Source organism: Triticum dicoccoides, chromosome 7A (genome assembly GCF_002162155.2).
Source record: "Triticum dicoccoides isolate Atlit2015 ecotype Zavitan chromosome 7A, WEW_v2.0, whole genome shotgun sequence".
NCBI lineage: Eukaryota > Viridiplantae > Streptophyta > Magnoliopsida > Poales > Poaceae > Triticum > Triticum dicoccoides.
Genome location: NC_041392.1, coordinates 325,574,436 through 325,589,811, shown reverse-complemented (window position 1 = coordinate 325,589,811; position 15,376 = coordinate 325,574,436).

Below are 15,376 nucleotides of genomic sequence, written 5' to 3'. Positions count from 1 at the left end.
ATGGCCTAATATTTTATAAAAATGATTTGGTCCAATTTTGCAACAATTATTTGCTAGGTTCTTCACAAAAAACCTCATTTGGGGCACTCGGAAAATGGAAAATGATTTTGTCGTCCAAAGAAAGTGAAAACTTCCTTAGGCAACATTGTTTTCCATTCCAATATGTACCCTTGTGCACAATATGAGATCATTTGAACAAACTATGTCATCAATGTGGCCATAAGATTGATCATTTGGCTTGATATCCAATTGATCTCACACATGATAGCTCGTTTCTGAGAACATTTTTTTAAAAGAATTGTCGTATTACAAGTTCATTATTTTTCCTGGTAAATTGGCCGCATATAGTGACACAATGCGAAGGTTTTCCAATTTTTTGATTTTTTTTGATTTTTTTATGCCCGTTTCAAAATGCGGTCAAAACAGTGGGAATGACCGTTCCTAGCTTGTGGTTGAATCTTGAAATTTTTTTGGTGTTTCTCTTATTAAATAGATACTTTTGTACCTAGAAATGATTTTCAGAAAAAATAAATAGCAAACTATGAGGCAGCCGCAGTTCAAATTTGACCCGCTTCCAACTAATTCGGCAGAACTTTATCTTTTTCACCAGAGGTGGATCAAAACTTTTGACACCCAACCATTTGTTTAATTGTGCATTAAATATGGCCTAATATTTTATAAAAATGATTTGGTCCAATTTTGCAACAATTATTTGCTAGGTTCTTCACAAAAAAACCTCATTTGGGGCACTCGGAAAATGGAAAATGATTTTGTCGTCCAAAGAAAGTGAAAACTTCCTTAGGCGACATTGTTTTCCATTCCAATATGTACCCTTGTGCACAATATGAGATCATTTGAACAAACTATGTCATGAATGTGGCCATAAGATTGATCATTTGGCTTGAAAGCCATTAATCTCACACATGATAGCTCGTTTCTGAGAACACTTTTTTAAAAGAATTGTCGTATTACAAGTTCTTTATTTTTCCTGTTAAATTGGCCGCATATAGTGACACAATGCGAAGGTTTTCCAATTTTTTGATTTTTTCTGAATTTTTTATGCCCGTTTCAAAATGCGGTCAAAACGGCGGGAATGACCGATCTTAGCTAGTGGTTGAATCTTGGAATTTTTTTGGTGTTCCTCTGATTAAATAGATACTTTTGTGCCTAGAAATGATTTTTGGAAAAAATAAATAGCAAACTATGAGGCAGCCGCAGTTCAAATTTGACCCGCTTCGAGCTAATTCGGCAGAACTTTATCTTTTTCACGAGAGGTGGATCAAAACATTTTACACCCAACCATTTGGTCAATTGTGCATTAAATATGTCCTGGTATTTTATAGAAATGATTTGGTCCAATTTTGTAACAATTATTTGCTAGGTTCTTCACAAAAAAACCTCATTTGGGTCACTCGGAAAATGGAAAATGACTTTTTCGTCCAAAGAAAGTGAAAACTTCCTTAGGCAACATTGTTTTCCATTCCAATATGTACCCTTGTGCACAATATGAGATCATTTGAACAAACTATGTCATGAATGTGGCCATAAGATTGATCATTTGGCTTGAAAGCCATTGTTCTCACACATGATAGCTCGTTTCTGAGAACACTTTTTCAAAAGAATTGTCATACTACAAGTTCATTATTTTTCCTGGTAAATTGGCCGCATATAGTGACACAACGCGAAGGTTTTCCAATTTTTTGATTTTTTCTGAATTTTTTATGCCCGTTTCAAAATGCGGTCAAAACGGCGGGAATGACCGATCTTAGCTAGTGGTTGAATCTTGGAATTTTTTTGGTGTTCCTCTGATTAAATAGATACCTTTGTACCTAGAAATGATTTTTGGAAAAAATAAATAGCAAACTATGAGGCAGTCGCAGTTCAAATTTGACCGCTTCCACCTGAATTGGCGGAAATTTATGTTTTGCACCAGAGGTGGATCAAAACTTTTTACACCCAACCATTTGGTCAATTGTGCATTAAATATGTCCTAGTATTTTATAGAAATGATTTGGTCCAATTTTGTAACAATTACTTGCTAGGTTCTTCACAAAAAAACCTCATTTGGGTCACTCGGAAAATGGAAAATGATTTTTTCGTCCAAAGAAAGTGAAAACATCCTTAGGCAACATTGTTTTCCATTCCAATATGTACCCTTGTGCACAATATGAGATCATTTGAACAAACTATGTCATGAATGTGGCCATAAGATTGACCATTTGGCTTGAAAGCCATTGATCTCACACATGATAGCTCGTTTCTGAGAACACTTTCTTAAAAGAATTGTCATATTACAAGTTCATTATTTTTCCTATTAAATTGGCCGCATATAGTGACACAACGCGAAGGTTTTCCAATTTTTTGATTTTTTCTGAATTTTTTATGCCCGTTTCAAAATGTGGTCAAAACGGCGGGAATGATCGATCTTAGCTAGTGGTTGAATCTTGGAATTTTTTTGGTGTTCCTCTGATTAAATAGATACTTTTGTACCTAGAAATGACTTTTGGAAAAAATAAATAGCAAACTATGAGGCAGCCGTAGTTCAAATTTGACCGCTTCCACCTGAATCGGCGGAAATTTATGTTTTTCACCAGAGGTGGATCAAAACATTTTACACCCAACCATTTGGTCAATTGTGCATTAAATATGTCCTGGTATTTTATAGAAATGATTTGGTCCAATTTTGTAACAATTATTTGCTAGGTTCTTCACAAAAAAACCTCATTTGGGTCACTCGGAAAATGGAAAATGATTTTTTCGTCCAAAGAAAGTGAAAACTTCCTTAGGCAACATTGTTTTCCATTCCAATATGTACCCTTGTGCACAATATGAGATCATTTGAACAAACTATGTCATGAATGTGGCCATAAGATTGATCATTTGGCTTGAAAGCCATTGATCTCACACATGATAGCTCGTTTCTGAGAACACTTTTTTAAAAGAATTGTCATACTACAAGTTCATTATTTTTCCTTGTAAATTGGCCTCATATAGTGACACAACGCGAAGGTTTTCCAATTTTTTGATTTTTTCTGAATTTTTTATACCCGTTTCAAAATGCGGTCAAAACGGCGGGAATGACCGATCTTAGCTAGTGGTTGAATCTTGGAATTTTTTTGGTGTTCCTCTGATTAAATAGATACTTTTGTACCTAGAAATGATTTTTGGAAAAAATAAATAGCAAACTATGAGGCAGTCGCAGTTCAAATTTGACCGCTTCCACCTGAATTGGCGGAAATTTATGTTTTGCACCAGAGGTGGATCAAAACTTTTTACACCCAACCATTTGGTCAATTGTGCATTAAATATGTCCTGGTATTTTATAGAAATGATTTGGTCCAATTTTGTAACAATTACTTGCTAGGTTCTTCACAAAAAAACCTCATTTGGGTCACTCGGAAAATGGAAAATGATTTTTTCGTCCAAAGAAAGTGAAAACTTCCTTAGGCAACATTGTTTTCCATTCCAATATGTACCCTTGTGCACAATATGAGATCATTTGAACAAACTATGTCATGAATGTGGCCATAAGATTGATCATTTGGCTTGAAAGCCATTGATCTCACACATGATAGCTCGTTTCTGAGAACACTTTCTTAAAAGAATTGTCATATTACAAGTTCATTATTTTTCCTGGTAAATTGGCCGCATATAGTGACACAACGCGAAGGTTTTCCAATTTTTTGATTTTTTCTGAATTTTTTATGCCCGTTTCAAAATGTGGTCAAAACGGCGGGAATGATCGATCTTAGCTAGTGGTTGAATCTTGGAATTTTTTTGGTGTTCCTCTGATTAAATAGATACTTTTGTACCTAGAAATGACTTTTGGAAAAAATAAATAGCAAACTATGAGGCAGCCGTAGTTCAAATTTGACCGCTTCCACCTGAATCGGCGGAAATTTATGTTTTTCACCAGAGGTGGATCAAAACATTTTACACCCAACCATTTGGTCAATTGTGCATTAAATATGTCCTGGTATTTTATAGAAATGATTTGGTCCAATTTTGTAACAATTATTTGCTAGGTTCTTCACAAAAAAACCTCATTTGGGGCACTCGGAAAATGGCAAATGATTTTGTCGTCCAAAGAAAGTGAAAACTTCCTTAGGCAACATTGTTTTCCATTCTAATATGTACCCTTGTGCACAATATGAGATCATTTGAACAAACTATGTCATGAATGTGGCCATAAGATTGATCATTTGGCTTGAAAGCCATTGATCTCACACATGATAGCTCGTTTCTGAGAACACTTTTTTAAAAGAATTGTTGTATTACAAGTTCATTATTTTTCCTGGTAAATTGGCCGCATATAGTGACACAACGCGAAGGTTTTCCATTTTTTTGATTTTTTCTAAAATTTTTATGGCCGTTTCAAAATGCGGTCAAAACGGCGGGAATGACCGATCTTAGCTAGTGGTTGAATCTTGGAATTTTTTTGGTGTTCCTCTGATTAAATAGATACTTTTGTACCTAGAAATGATTTTTGGAAAAAATAAATAGCAAACTATGAGGCAACCGCAGTTCAAATTTGACCGCTTCCACCTGAATTGGCGGAAATTTATGTTTTTCACCAGAGGTGGATCAAAACTTTTTACACCCAACCATTTGGTCAATTGTGCATTAAATATGTCCTGGTATTTTATAGAAATGATTTGGTCCAATTTTGTAACAATTATTTGCTAGGTTCTTCACAAAAAAACCTCATTTGGGTCACTCGGAAAATGGAAAATGATTTTTTCGTCCAAAGAAAGTGAAAACTGCCTTAGGCAACATTGTTTTCCATTCCAATATGTACCCTTGTGCACAATATGAGATCATTTGAACAAACTATGTCATGTATGTGGCCATAAGATTGATCATTTGGCTTGAAAGCCATTGATCTCACACATGATAGCTCGTTTCTGAGAACACTTTTTTAAAAGAATTGTCATATTACAAGTTCATTATTTTTCCTGGTAAATTGGCCGCATGTAGTGACACAATGCGAAGGTTTTCCAATTTTTTGATTTTTTTTGAATTTTTTATGCCCGTTTCAAAATGCGGTCAAAACGGCGGGAATGACCGTTCGTAGCTTGTGGTTGAATCTTGAAATTTTTTTGGTGTTTCTCTTACTAAATAGATACTTTTGTACCTAGAAATGATTTTCAGAAAAAATAAATAGCAAACTATGAGGCAGCCGCGGTTCACATTTGACCCGCTTCGAGCTAATTCGGCAGAACTTTATCTTTTTCACCAGAGGTGGATCAAAACTTTTGACACCCAACCATTTGTTTAATTGTGCATTAAATATGGACTAATATTTTATAAAAATGATTTGGTCCAATTTTGCAACAATTATTTGCTAGGTTCTTCACAAAAAAACCTCATTTGGGGCACTCGGAAAATGGAAAATGATTTTGTCGTCCAAAGAAAGTGAAAACTTCCTTAGGCAACATTGTTTTCCATTCCAATATGTACCCTTGTGCACAATATGAGATCATTTGAACAAACTATGTTATGAATGTGGCCATAAGATTGATCATTTGGCTTGAAAGCCATTGATCTCACACATGATAGCTCATTTCTGAGAACACTTTTTTAAAAGAATTGTTGTATTACAAGTTCATTATTTTTCCTGGTAAATTGGCCGCATATAGTGACACAACGCGAAGGTTTTCCAATTTTTTGATTTTTTCTGAATTTTTATGCCCGTTTCAAAATGCGGTCAAAACGGCGGGAATGACCGATGTTAGCTAGTGGTTGAATCTTGGAATTTTTTTGGTGTTCCTCTGATTAAATAGATACTTTTGTACCTAGAAATGATTTTTGGAAAAAATAAATAGCAAACTATGAGGCAACCGCAGTTCAAATTTGACCGCTTCCACCTGAATTGGCGGAAATTTATGTTTTTCACCAGAGGTGGATCAAAACTTTTTACACCCAACCATTTGGTCAATTGTGCATTAAATATGTCCTGGTATTTTATAGAAATGATTTGGTCCAATTTTGTAACAATTATTTGCTAGGTTCTTCACAAAAAAACCTCATTTGGGTCACTCGGAAAATGGAAAATGATTTTTTCGTCCAAAGAAAGTGAAAACTTCCTTAGGCAACATTGTTTTCCATTCCAATATGTACCCTTGTGCACAATATGAGATCATTTGAACAAACTATGTCATGAATGTGGCCATAAGATTGATCATTTGGCTTGAAAGCCATTGATCTCACACATGATAGCTCGTTTCTGAGAACACTTTTTTAAAAGAATTGTCATATTACAAGTTCATTATTTTTCCGGGTAAATTGGCCGCATGTAGTGACACAATGCGAAGGTTTTCCAATTTTTTGATTTTTTTTTTGAATTTTTTATGCCCGTTTCAAAATGCGGTCAAAACGGCGGGAATGACCGTTCGTAGCTTGTGGTTGAATCTTGAATTTTTTTTGGTGTTTCTCTTATTAAATAGATACTTTTGTACCTAAAAATGATTTTCAGAAAAAATAAATAGCAAACTATGAGGCAGCCGCGGTTCAAATTTGACCCGCTTCGAGCTAATTCGGTAGAACTTTATCTTTTTCACCAGAGGTGGATCAAAACTTTTGACACCCAACCATTTGTTTAATTGTGCATTAAATATGGACTAATATTTTATAAAAATGATTTGGTCCAATTTTGCAACAATTATTTGCTAGGTTCTTCACAAAAAAACCTCATTTGGGGCACTCGGAAAATGGAAAATGATTTTGTCGTCCAAAGAAAGTGAAAACTTCCTTAGGCAACATTGTTTTCCATTCCAATATGTACCCTTGTGCACAATATGAGATCATTTGAACAAACTATGTCATGAATGTGGCCATAAGATTGATCATTTGGCTTGAAAGCCACTGATCTCACACATGATAGCTCGTTTCTGAGAACACTTTTTTTAAAGAATTGTCGTATTACAAGTTCATTATTTTTCCTGGTAAATTGGCCGCATATAGTGACACAATGCGAAGGTTTTCCAATTTTTTGATTTTTCTGAATTTTTTATGCCCGTTTCGAAATGCGGTCAAAACGGCGGGAATGACCGATCTTAGCCAGTGGTTCAATCTTGGAATTTTTTTGGTGTTCCTCTTATTAAATAGATACTTTTGTACCTAGAAATGATTTTTGGAAAAAATAAATAGCAAACTATGAGGCAGCCGCAGTTCAAATTTGACCGCTTCCACCCGAATCGGCGGAAATTTATGTTTTTCACCAGAGGTGGATCAAAACTTTTTACACCCAACCATTTGGTCAATTGTGCATTAAATATGTCCTGGTATTTTATAGAAATGATTTGGTCCAATTTTGTAACAATTATTTGCTAGGTTCTTCACAAAAAACCTCATTTGGGTCACTCGGAAAATGGAAAATGATTTTTTCGTCCAAAGAAAATGAAAAATTCCTTAGGCAACATTGTTTTCCATTCCAATATGTACCCTTGTGCACAATATGAGATCATTTGAACAAACTATGTCATGAATGTGGCCATAAGATTGATCATTTGGCTTGAAAGCCATTGATCTCACACATGATAGCTCGTTTCTGAGAACACTTTTTTAAAAGAATTGTCATACTACAAGTTCATTATTTTTCCTGGTAAATTGGCCGCATATAGTGACACAATGCGAAGGTTTTCCAATTTTTTGATTTTTTTTTGAATTTTTAAGCCCGTTTCAAAATGCGGTCAAAACGGCGGGAATGACCGTTTGTAGCTTGTGGTTGAATCTTGAAATTTTTTTGGTGTTTCTATTATTCAATAGATACTTTTGTACCTAGAAATGATTTTCGGAAAAAATAAATAGCAAACTATGAGGCAGCCGCGGTACAAATTTGACCCGCTTCGAGCTAATTCGGCAGAACTTTATCTTTTTCACCAGAGGTGGATCAAAACTTTTGACACCCAACCATTTGTTTAATTGTGCATTAAATATGGCCTAATATTTTATAAAAATGATTTGGTCCAATTTTGCAACAATTATATGCTAGGTTCTTCACAAAAAAAAACTCATTTGGGGCACTCGGAAAATGGAAAATGATTTTGTCGTCCAAAGAAAGTGAAAACTTCCTTAGGCAACATTGTTTTCCATTCCAATATGTACCCTTGTGCACAATATGAGATCATTTGAACAAACTATGTCATGAATGTGGCCATAAGATTGATCATTTGGCTTGAAAGCCACTGATCTCACACATGATAGCTCGTTTCTGAGAACACTTTTTTAAAAGAATTGTCGTATTACAAGTTCATTATTTTTCCTGGTAAATTGGCCGCATATAGTGACACAATGCGAAGGTTTTCCTATTTTTTGATTTTTTCTGAATTTTTTATGCCCGTTTCAAAATGTGGTCAAAACGGCGGGAATGACCGATCTTAGCTAGTGGTTGACTCTTGGAATTTTTTTGGTGTTCCTCTGATTAAATAGATACTTTTGTACCTAGAAATGACTTTTGGAAAAAATAAATAGCAAACTATGAGGCAGCCGCAGTTCAAATTTGACCGCTTCCACCTGAATCGGCGGAAATTTATGTTTTTCACCAGAGGTGGATCAAAACTTTTTACACCCAACCATTTGGTCAATTGTGCATTAAATATGTCCTGGTATTTTATAGAAATGATTTGGTCCAATTTTGTAACAACTATTTGCTAGGTTCTTCACAAAAAAACCTCATTTGGGGCACTCGGAAAATGGAAAATGATTTTGTCGTCCAAAGAAAGTGAAAACTTCCTTAGGCAACATTGTTTTCCATTCCAATATGTACCCTTGTGCACAATATGAGATCATTTGAACAAACTATGTCAAGAATGTGGCCATAAGATTGATCATTTGGCTTGAAAGCCATTGATCTCACAAATGATAGCTCGTTTCTGAGAACACTTTTTAAAAGAATTGTCATATTACAAGTTCATTATTTTTCCTGGTAAATTGGCCGCATATAGTGACACAATGCGAAGGTTTTCCAATTTTTTGATTTTTTTTTGAATTTTTTATCCCGTTTCAAAATGCGGTCAAAACGGCGGGAATGACCGTTCATAGCTTGTGGTTGAATCTTGAAATTTTTTTGGTGTTTCTATTATTCAATAGATACTTTTGTACCTAGAAATGATTTTCGGAAAAAATAAATAGCAAACTATGAGGCAGCCGCGGTACAAATTTGACCCGCTTCGAGCTAATTCGGCAGAACTTTATCTTTTTCACCAGAGGTGGATCAAAACTTTTGACACCCAACCATTTGTTTAATTGTGCATTAAATATGGCCTAATATTTTGTAAAAATGATTTGGTCCAATTTTGCAACAATTATTTGCTAGGTTCTTCACAAAAAAACCTCATTTGGGGCACTCGGAAAATGGAAAATGATTTTGTCGTCCAAAGAAAGTGAAAACTTCCTTAGGCAACATTGTTTTCCATTCCAATATGTACCCTTGTGCACAATATGAGATCATTTGAACAAACTATGTCATGAATGTGGCCATAAGATTGATCATTTGGCTTGAAAGCCACTGATCTCACACATGATAGCTCGTTTCTGAGAACACTTTTTTTAAAGAATTGTCGTATTACAAGTTCATTATTTTTCCTGGTAAATTGGCCGCATATAGTGACACAATGCAAAGGTTTTCCAATTTTTTGATTTTTTCTGAATTTTTTATGCCCGTTTCAAAATGCGTCAAAACGGCGGGAATGACCGATCTTAGCTAGTGGTTGAATCTTGGAATTTTTTTGGTGTTCCTCTGATTAAATAGATACTTTTGTACCTAGAAATGATTTTTGGAAAAAATAAATAGCAAACTATGAGGCAGCTGCAGTTCAAATTTGACCGCTTCCACCTGAATCGGCGGAAATTTATGTTTTTCACCAGAGGTGGATCAAAACTTTTTACACCCAACCATTTGGTCAATTGTGCATTAAATATGTCCTGGTATTTTATATAAATGATTTGGTCCAATTTTGTAACAATTATTTGCTAGGTTCTTCACAAAAAAACCTCATTTGGGTCACTCGGAAAATGGAAAATGATTTTTTCGTCCAAAGAAAATGAAAAATTCCTTAGGCAACATTGTTTTCCATTCCAATATGTACCCTTGTGCACAATATGAGATCATTTGAACAAACTATGTCATGAATGTGGCCATAAGATTGATCATTTGGCTTGAAAGCCAATGATCTCACACATGATAGCTCGTTTCTGAGAACACTTTTTAAAAGAATTGTCATATTACAAGTTCATTATTTTTCCTGGTAAATTGGCCGCATATAGTGACACAATGCGAAGGTTTTCCAATTTTTTGATTTTTTTTGAATTTTTTATGCCCGTTTCAAAATGCGGTCAAAACGGCGGGAATGACCGTTCGTAGCTTGTGGTTGAATCTTGAAATTTTTTTGGTGTTTCTCTTATTCAATAGATACTTTTGTACCTAGAAATGATTTTCGGAAAAAAATAAATAGCAAACTATGAGGCAGCCGCGGTTCAAATTTGACCCGCTTCGAGCTAATTCGGCAGAACTTTATCTTTTTCATCAGAGGTGGATCAAAACTTTTTACACCCAACCATTTGTTTAATTGTGCATTAAATATGGCCTAATATTTTATAAAAATGATTTGGTCCAATTTTGCAACAATTATTTGCTAGGTTCTTCACAAAAAAACCTCATTTGGGGCACTCAGAAAATGGAAAATGATTTTGTCGTCCAAAGAAAGTGAAAACTTCCTTAGGCAACATTGTTTTCCATTCCAATATGTACCCTTGTGCACAATATGAGATCATTTGAACAAACTATGTCATGAATGTGGCCATAAGATTGATCATTTGGCTTGAAAGCCATTGATCTCACACATGATAGCTCGTTTCTGAGAACACTTTTTTAAAAGAATTGTCGTATTACAAGTTCATTATTTTTCCTGGTAAATTGGCCGCATATAGTGACACAATGCGAAGGTTTTCCAATTTTTTGATTTTTTCTGAATTTTTTATGCCCGTTTCAAAATGCGGTAAAACAGCGGGAATGACCGATCCTAGCTAGTGGTTGAATCTTGGAATTTTTTTGGTGTTCCTCTGATTAAATAGATACTTTTGTACCTAGAAATGATTTTTGGAAAAAATAAATAGCAAACTATGAGGCAGCCGCAGTTCAAATTTGACCGCTTCCACCTGAATCGGCGGAAATTTATGTTTTTCACCAGAGGTGGATCGAAACATTTTACACCCAACCATTTGGTCAATTGTGCATTAAATATGTCCTGGTATTTTATAGAAATGATTTGGTCCAATTTTGTAACAATTATTTGCTAGGTTCTTCACAAAAAAACCTCATTTGGGGCACTTAGAAAATGGAAAATGATTTTGTCGTCCAAAGAAAGTGAAAACTTCCTTAGGCAACATTGTTTTCCATTCCAATATGTACCCTTGTGCACAATATGAGATCATTTGAACAAACTATGTCATGAATGTGGCCATAAGATTGATCATTTGGCTTGAAAGCCATTGATCTCACACATGATAGCTCGTTTCTGAGAACACTTTTTTAAAAGAATTGTCGTATTACAAGTTCATTATTTTTCCTGGTAAATTGGCCGCATATAGTGACACAATGCGAAGGTTTTCCAATTTTTTGATTTTTTTTTATTTTTTATGCCCGTTTCAAAATGCGGTCAAAACGGCGGGAATGACCGATCTTAGCTAGTGGTTGAATCTTGGAATTTTTTTGGTGTTCCTCTGATTATATAGATACTTTTGTCCTAGAAATGACTTTTGGAACAAATAAATAGCAAACTATGAGGCAGCCGCAGTTCAAATTTGACCGCTTCCACCTGAATCGGCGGAAATTTATGTTTTTCACCAGAGGTGGATCAAAACATTTTACACCCAACCATTTGGTCAATTGTGCATTAAATATGTCCTGGTATTTTATAGAAATGATTTGGTCCAATTTTGTAACAATTATTTGCTAGGTTCTTCACAAAAAAACCTCATTTGGGGCACTCGGAAAATGGAAAATGATTTTGTCATCCAAAGAAAGAGAAAACTTCCTTAGGCAACATTGTTTTCCATTCCAATATGTACCCTTGTGCACAATATGAGATCATTTGAAAAAACTATGTCATGAATGTGGCCATAAGATTGATCATTTGGCTTGAAAGCCATTGATCTCACACATGATAGCTCGTTTCTGAGAACACCTTTTTAAAAGAATTGTCATATTACAAGTTCATTATTTTTCCTGGTAAATTGGCCGCATATAGTGACACAATGCGAAGGTTTTCCGATTTTTTGATTTTTTTTGAATTTTTTAAGCCCGTTTCAAAATGCGGTCAAAACGGCAGGAATGACCGTTCATAGCTTGTGGTTGAATCTTGAAATTTTTTTGGTGTTTCTCTTATTAAATAGATACTTTTGTACCTAGAAATGATTTTTGGAAAAAATAAATAGCAAACTATGAGGCAGCCGCAGTTCAAATTTGACCCGCTTCGAGCTAATTTGGCAGAACTTTATCTTTTTCACCAGAGGTGGATCAAAACTTTTGACACCCAACCATTTGTTTAATTGTGCATTAAATATGGCCTAATATTTTATAAAAATGATTTGGTCCAATTTTGCAACAATTATTTGCTAGGTTCTTCACAAAAAACCTCATTTGGGGCACTCGGAAAATGGAAAATGATTTTGTTGTCCAAAGAACGTGAAAACTTCCTTAGGCAACATTGTTTTCCATTCCAATATGTACCCTTGTGCACAATATGAGATCATTTGAACAAACTATGTCATGAATTTGGCCATAAGATTGATCATTTGGCTTGAAAGCCATTGATCTCACACATGATAGCTCGTTTCTGAGAACACCTTTTTAAAAGAATTGTCATATTACAAGTTCATTATTTTTCCTGGTAAATTGGCCGCATATAGTGACACAATGCGAAGGTTTTCCAATTTTTTGATTTTTTTTAAATTTTTTATGCCCGTTTCAAAATGCGGTCAAAACGGCGGGAATGACCGTTCCTAGCTTGTGGTTGAATCTTGAATTTTTTTTGGTGTTTCTCTTATTAAATAGATACTTTTGTACCTAGAATGATTTTCGGAAAAAATAAATAGCAAACTATGAGGCAGCCGCATTTCAAATTTGACCCGCTTCCACCTGAATCGGCGGAAATTTATGTTTTTCACGAGAGGTGGATCAAAACTTTTGAGACCCAACCATTTGTTTAATTGTGCATTAAATATGGCCTGATATTTTATAAAAATGATTTGGTCCAATTTTGCAACAATTATTTGCTAGGTTCTTCACAAAAAAACCTCATTTGGGGCACTCGGAAAATGGAAAATGATGTTGTCGTCCAAAGAAAGTGAAAACTTCCTTAGGCAACATTGTTTTCCATTCCAATATGTACCCTTGTGCACAATATGAGATCATTTGAACAAACTATGTCATGAATGTGGCCATAAGATTGATCATTTGGCTTGAAAGCCATTGATCTCACACATGATAGCTCGTTTCTGAGAACACTTTTTTAAAAGAATTGTCGTATTACAAGTTCATTATTTTTCCTGGTAAATTGGCCGCATATAGTGACACAATGCGAAGGTTTTCAAATTTTTGATTTTTTCTGAATTTTTTAAGCCCGTTTCAAAATGCGATAAAACAGCGGGAATGACCGATCCTAGCTAGTGGTTGAATCTTGGAATTTTTTTGGTGTTCCTCTGATTAAATAGATACTTTTGTACCTAGAAATGATTTTTGGAAAAAATAAATAGCAAACTATGAGGCAACCACAGTTCAAATTTGACCGCTTCCACCTGAATCAGCGGAAATTTATGTTTTTCACCAGAGGTGGATCGAAACATTTTACACCCAACCATTTGGTCAATTGTGCATTAAATATGTCCTAGTATTTTATAGAAATGATTTGGTCCAATTTTGTAACAATTATTTGCTAGGTTCTTCACAAAAAAACCTCATTTGGGGCACTTAGAAAATGGAAAATGATTTTGTCGTCCAAAGAAAGTGAAAACTTCCTTAGGCAATATTGTTTTCCATTCCAATATGTACCCTTGTGCACAATATGAGATCATTTGAACAAACTATGTCATGAATGTGGCCATAAGATTGATCATTTGGCTTGAAAGCCATTGATCTCACACATGATAGCTTGTTTCTGAGAACACTTTTTTAAAAGAATTGTCGTATTACAAGTTCATTATTTTTCCTGGTAAATTGGCCGCATATAGTGACACAATGCGAAGGTTTTCCAATTTTTTGATTTTTTTTGATTTTTTAGGCCCGTTTCAAAATGCGGTCAAAACGGCGGGAATGACCGATCTTAGCTAGTGGTTGAATCTTGGAATTTTTTTGGTGTTCCTCTGATTAAATAGATACTTTTGTCCTAGAAATGACTTTTGGAACAAATAAATAGCAAACTATGAGGCAGCCGCAGTTCAAATTTGACCGCTTCCACCTGAATCGACGGAAATTTATGTTTTTCACCAGAGGTGGATCAAAACATTTTACACCCAACCATTTGGTCAATTGTGCATTAAATATGTCCTGGTATTTTATAGAAATGATTTGGTCCAATTTTGTAACAATTATTTGCTAGGTTCTTCACAAAAAAACCTCATTTGGGGCACTCGGAAAATGGAAAATGATTTTGTCGTCCAAAGAAAGAGAAAACTTCCTTAGGCAACATTGTTTTCCATTCCAATATGTACCCTTGTGCACAATATGAGATCATTTGAAAAAACTATGTCATGAATGTGGCCATAAGATTGATCATTTGGCTTGAAAGCCATTGATCTCACACATGATAGCTCGTTTCTGAGAACACCTTTTTAAAAGAATTGTCATATTACAAGTTCATTATTTTTCCTGGTAAATTGGCCGCATATAGTGACACAATGCGAAGGTTTTCCAATTTTTTGATTTTTTTTGAATTTTTTAAGCCCGTTTCAAAATGCGGTCAAAACGGCAGGAATGACCGTTCATAGCTTGTGGTTGAATCTTGAAATTTTTTTGGTGTTTCTCTTATTAAATAGATACTTTTGTACCTAGAAATGATTTTTGGAAAAAATAAATAGCAAACTATGAGGCAGCCGCAGTTCAAATTTGACCCGCTTCGAGCTAATTCGGCAGAACTTTATCTTTTTCACCAGAGGTGGATCAAAACTTTTGATACCCAACCATTTGTTTAATTGTGCATTAAATATGGCCGAATATTTTATAAAAATGATTTGGTCCAATTTTGCAACAATTATTTGCTAGGTTCTTCACAAAAAACCTCATTTGGGGCACTCAGAAAATGGAAAATGATTTTGTTGTCCAAAGAAAGTGAAAACTTCCTAAGGCAACATTGTTTTCCATTCCAATATGTACCCTTGT